Source organism: Anneissia japonica, unplaced genomic scaffold (genome assembly GCF_011630105.1).
Source record: "Anneissia japonica isolate Jap-2015-1 unplaced genomic scaffold, ASM1163010v1 scaffold4920_len32381_cov107, whole genome shotgun sequence".
NCBI classification, from domain to species: domain Eukaryota; kingdom Metazoa; phylum Echinodermata; class Crinoidea; order Comatulida; family Comatulidae; genus Anneissia; species Anneissia japonica.
In genome coordinates this window covers 26,108-32,381 of record NW_022738112.1, presented here as the reverse complement: position 1 = coordinate 32,381, position 6,274 = coordinate 26,108, and the positions used below count along the sequence as shown (strand labels likewise).

Genomic DNA, 6,274 nt, shown 5'->3' with positions numbered 1-6,274 from the left:
ATCACGGAAATGCATAATTATGCTACCCGACAGCGGGAACATTTCAATTTTTGTATTAATTATAGAACTACACTGTAATCAATGTCCTTGACAAATAAAGGGGGTAGTCTATGGAATAGTCAACCTAACAGTATTAAAGATTGTAGAAATGCTATTTTATTTTTAAAAAATATACAAAAAGAATCTATTAGGTTAATATAATTTAGATTTATAGCGGAAATCTGTGTTTTGCTATAATTTATAATGTTATGTGTATTCTTATATACCGTATTGCCCACAAAATGTTATTTTCACTTTAACAACAATAAATTTACGTATGTTGGTGTGGGTATATATATATGTATGTATGCATGGGTGTATATGTGTATGTATACGTGTGTATGGGTATGTAAATGTTTATATATATATATATATATGTATGAGTATATAGGTATATCTATATAGGTATATATATATATATATATATATATATATATGTATGTATAACGATTTAACAGTTTATTTTATTTATTAAAACTTAGCTGTTATTAGTAAGAAGACATTAGAATATAGTTATAGGAAGTCAGATTAACTTATTATTTACAAACGTTCTCTTATATTATTTTAGATTGTGAACACTGTATTTACTTTATTGCTTAATCGTCTATAAATATAAAGAAACTAAAAGTAATTAAGATGTTGTTATTAATGAATACAAAATAAAATTTACAGAAAAGAAATAGAATTTTTCCATTAAATTTAAACTTCTTTAATTTAAGTGAAATAGGTCTTTGAATTATTTTTGAACCTCATATGTAAAAGAAATATTTAATTATGTAATTTGGGATTTCCATTTACAACCTATGCTTCAGGAATTTCCCATTTTCTTGGATCTTCAAAATTGATGTACATTTATATTTTTCGTAAATTTTCATGCTCAAAGGAAATAAATATTTTTGTCATTGTCATTGTCATATCGGATCGAGGTATAGGGAGGTACGTGTTCTTGTTATTTAATTCAAATTTTACTTAATATTTATATGTTTTTGTGTTACTTTTTCTGATTTAAGAGCATTAATAATGTAAATTATGATCGTTATTATTATTATTATTATTAGTAGTAGTAGTAGTAATAGTACATTAATACTATTTCAATTTGTCATCATAAATCCAAAACTAGAAAAGCGAATGCTTTTTTGGTCTTTTTGTCTTTTACTGCATTATTAATGTATACATTTATATTTTTGTACTATTTTATTTATTAAATAAAGTGATGGAAGAATTTCAATTCAAAATAGGCCTAAGCCAAGCAAAATTATGGAAGAAAAATTATAGTCCTATTGTAGCATTTCGTGCTAAGTGATTCGGTGAAGCCCTGACCCACGCATCGTTCTTACCTTGTATGCAAGGTGTTCTGTACCCCCACTATACACAAGCTGGCATAGTTACATTTGGGTGGCATGGTGAATTACTAGAATCTTAAATTTCTGATATGGAATTTCCTGTTCTATAAATAAATATTGAATCGAACGACCGTTGTACCTGCAGTAATTTCATTTGATTTTGTATAGGCCTATTATGTGCCGTGGTTATTAATCATTGCTGAAAGCAGATCATGTGTATAACACGCACATAACCTTTGCCTTGTGTTGAAATTTATAACGAAGAAAAAACACACCCAGGCATAGACCTTTGAAAACAATTAATAAATAAATAGGCCTAAACACAAATTTATCACCGTAAACTGTGTAATGTTCGAGGACTGAGAGTTTAGATTTCCCATCTGTCCAATTACTATATTTCACAAAGGGATGGGGTAGGGAAAAATAACGTCTGGATCAGACACGGCAACGATTGATGACGAAATAATCATTTGCATATTTATAAACAAACGCTACCGTACTGTAGTAGGGCGGTTTCGATTCCAGTTTGACGAATGTTAACCTGTCGAAGACATCTATTTGTAAGTATCAGTTTAGTTTTATTTCAAAAAAGTTAACCCATCTGGTTATTAAACAGATAAGATAAATACTATTTAAGTTGAAATTATGTTGTAAAAATCAAACACACATTGAGAGCCTTTTAGGAACAGGAAATGGTAGAGCATCGATCAAAATAAGCGAAAACTGGATATAAATCCATAATTACGCTATAAATAATTGTCATTTAAATTTGGATATGTTTGTAGGAATGTATTAATATTATCGTTATTATTAATTTTCATCATCATCACAAGCATCATCATCGCCATCATCATTATCATCATCATCACCGCCTTCATTATTTGATTTCAGAATAGATTTTTTCGTCAGCCATCAACCCATTATATGGGCGTGAATGTGTAGAAGAAAAGGATGTATGCCAATAGTTTCAGATTAAAAAGTAATATAAGGTTTGGTATCCAGGAATGAATAGTTTAGGGTGTGAGGGTTGATACGCATCACGATGACTTGTGTATCAACGTACGTGCTTTTTTTGAGATCAAATCTAAAAATAATTTGGCCTTTCAAATAAATTAATTTAGAGCCAGGGTGATATACGATAAAGTCGCACCTTTACGTTTAAATTATATATATATATATACTGTATATATATACACACTGTATATATATATATATATATATATATATATATATATATATACGCTTGGACATATTTTGAGACATAGAAAATTCTCCTGCTTTTACTGCAATGGTCTGGGCACTCGGATGAGCAAACGAATTTGAAGCCCTGGTTGGTAGGCCGCGAACCAATTTTCTCTCTGTTCTCAAAAACGATTTATTTGACCGAGGTCTTTTGTTAAAACATTATGATGATTTAGTTTATCTTGAGGAATTAGCTTCAATCCAGAAACTATTGATTAATTTATACTAGAAAGTTTTTCTTTAATGTAGTAAATATATTTTACATACACATGCAGGACATAAACAGAGAAATTTAATCTTTATAAAAAACGCGATGTTAACTAGGGCCTATATTTTGTTTACTGATCATTATAGCATAAATTGCAAGTACATTATTGTCATACACAAATATAAATCCAATAATATAAAGTAATGTATTTTAGATTTGGATTTAACTATTAATATTTGTCTGTAAGATTATACGGTATTTGACGATATTATTATTTTTATCATAATCATCAAATTAATTTCGCGATAGGTTTTCCTCTGCCAGCATAGGTTTTATGTTTCGTCAGCCATCTGACATGTAAATAGGGGTTACGTGTAAACCTAAACAAAACGGATGCTATGTAGAAAGCATTACACCTTAGGGGTATGTTATAGGCCTGTGTCTCACTCCTGGACGCATAGTAATTTTTTTTTCCCTCTCTCTCCACACTGTAGTTATTTTAGTCGCGAAGCGTGATATTGTAGGGCTACAGTTAGTACCAAATGAGCCAGTAATTCTATTCAATGTATACAGTTATAAATAAAGGAATAGAGATTGATATATTTTAATAATGGTTACTATAGGCCTATGAATTCCGTTAATAAGGTATTATCCTATATTCTTCTTTATAATACATACTCAGTATATTTTAATGTAGGCCTTAACCTCAAAAGCATATACATTGCTTTAATCGCATTTAAATTTCTATTGAATGTGGCGTTGTTTAAGAAAATGTAACATTGATCTATTTATTTATGAAATAAAGTGATGGAAGAATTTCTAATAAGAATTTGAAATAAGCCAAATAAGCAAAAACTATGGGGGAAGGAGAATATTATAGTCCTAGGCTACTGTGAAGTCCTGATCCTCACGCATCGTTCTTACCGTGTATGCATGGTGTTCTGTGCCCCACTATACACAACGGGGCATAGTTACATTTGGGTGGCATGATGAATAGGCTGATTACTAGAATCTTTAATGTGGTATGGAATATATTGAATCATTGTTATAATGGCCGTTGTGCCTGCAGCAATTTCATTTGATTTTGTATAGGCCTATTATGTGCCGTGGTTATTATTTATTTTCAATAGCAGATCTTGGGTATAACACGCACAACCTATACCTTGCGTTTAAAATATATAACGGAAAAAATCTTTTGAAAAAAATAAACACAATTTATCACTGTAAACAGTGTCTTTATCTGTATATATACGTATACTGGCTGGACCCATTCGAGGCCTAAGAGTTTAGATTTTCCACACGTCTACGTACTATATTTCACAAGAGAAAAGGGTGGGGCCGGTGGAAAACAATACTAACGGCTGGGTTAGACACGACAACGATTGATGACGAATAATCATTTGCATATCTATAAACCAACGGTACGGCCAGCTAGGACTGTATCGATTTCGATTAAGCCTAAGGAATATTGAGCTGCTGAAAAGATCGTCTGTTCATATCTTTTAGTAGGACGGTTTCGATTCAAGTTTGACAAACATTAACCTGTCGAAAACGTTTATATGTTTGTTTATTTGTACGTAAATTTGTTCAGTTTAGTTTTATATCAAAAAGTTAACCCATATGGTTATTGAACAGATAAGACAAATACCATTTTAATTTAATTATCTTGTTAAAACGCACTAATTATACATTCACTGAGAGCCTTTTTGAAGCAGGAAATTTTAGAGCATCGATCAGCATAGGAAAAACTGCATAAACCCAAAAATTACAACATAAATAATAATTGTTATTTAAATTTGGATATGTTTGTAGGAATATAATAATATTATCGTTATTATTATTTCCATCATCCTCATAAGCATAATCACCTCCATCATCGTTATCATCATCATCACCGCTTTAATCATTTGATTTCAGAATAGTGTTAAATGGGCGTGAATGTGTAGAAGAAAAGGATGTATGCCGATATTTTCAGACCTTAAGGAGTTAAATATGGGTTGGTACCCAGGAATGAATAGTTTAGGATGTGAGGGTTGATACGCATCACGATGAATAGTGTAACAACGTTCTTAGGATGTAGTTATTTCAGAGCATATGTGACCTGTTTTTTTATTAAGGCATTAGAGAAAATGCACCAATTTGATAAATACTAATATTTACATAGCCTATTTATAATCTAGTAGGCCTATTATATATACTGTATATGTAAAACTCCTATAATTTGTATTGTTTTTTTTTTTATTGAAAGTGACCTTAATATTTTTGCTTTAAATTAAACTAACCAATTATTTTGTCATATAAGACAATTTAATTTTTTCTACAAAAAGTAGTATAACACATTAGGCCTTCTATGATAGCTGTACACATGATAGACCTCTCTTGAAATAGGCAAAAGTAAACTGTAAAGCCAATCCAGGAAATGTTGATAAGTGATAGTAGGATTACACATAGTAGAAAAGTAAATGTTGAAAATATAGACATCAAAATATTTTAATTCGATATATATATATATATATATATATATATATATATATATGTATGTATATAAAATTGTATATAATATTGTATTACTACTTAGTTTCCTGCTAAGTACTATTACCATTTATCTGTAAAAAAAAAAGTTAATTATTGCAAATATTCTATGTAAGATTATGAATAAATAGCCTTTTTGTGGCTAAAAATATAATACAAATTTAAAAAGATATCAACATTAATAAGTATGAAAATTACGGTACGATACAGTAATATCTGATTTTACAAAAAAAAATGTATTTGTATGTGTCTTACCAATTCCAATAAGGTGAATATTTTGAAGAAATAGGTGTTCTGATTTATTTGTTTTACTCAGTATAAGATGAGAAAATTATAACAAACATACTGTATATATTATTATTTTGCAAAAATCAAATCGGACAAAATACATCTGTTTTAATTTTAATGCTATTCAAAACTTCAGGGAAAAGAGGGGGCTGATAGGCCTAAAACAACGTTAAGCCTGATACGTAGTTTCATTTTCTATACATCTATGGTATTAGTTGTTTTGTTTTCGGCTACTGAATTTACCGTTATTTAACTTCCGTTTTGCCTGCAGCATTTCCCCTTCGTTTTGCATATCAATACTAGGCCTATTTATTTATATCATTTTTTGTAAGGTATTATTCATTCAATGTTTGAAATCTGTCCTTTTAGTAATGTAAGCTTATTATAAATAAATAATATATAGGCCTATATATATATATATATATATAGGCAACGATCGACCAGAGTGCCACTGGTCACAACCTATCACCCTAGGTTACCACCACTAAGGGCTATAATTCAGAAACATATGCCCATCCTACAGACCACAGAACGTCTTAGGTCTGTTTTTCCGGATACACCGTTCATAGCCTATCGCAGACCACCTAACCTTCGTGATATATTAGTACGATCTAAATTCAAG

The 6,274-nt window shown here is 30.0% G+C and overlaps 1 protein-coding gene across 1 annotated transcript in view; it reads left to right on the top strand.

Annotated features, from left to right (window-relative positions):
* The first annotated feature begins 843 nt into the window (after positions 1-843).
* The window catches only part of LOC117117503, a 10,971-nt gene continuing 5,540 nt past the window's right edge, over positions 844-6,274 (top strand). The window contains exon 1 of the mRNA XM_033261810.1: positions 844-975. The gene's annotated coding sequence lies outside the window, so the exon portion shown is untranslated. The remainder of the gene's footprint in view (positions 976-6,274) is intronic.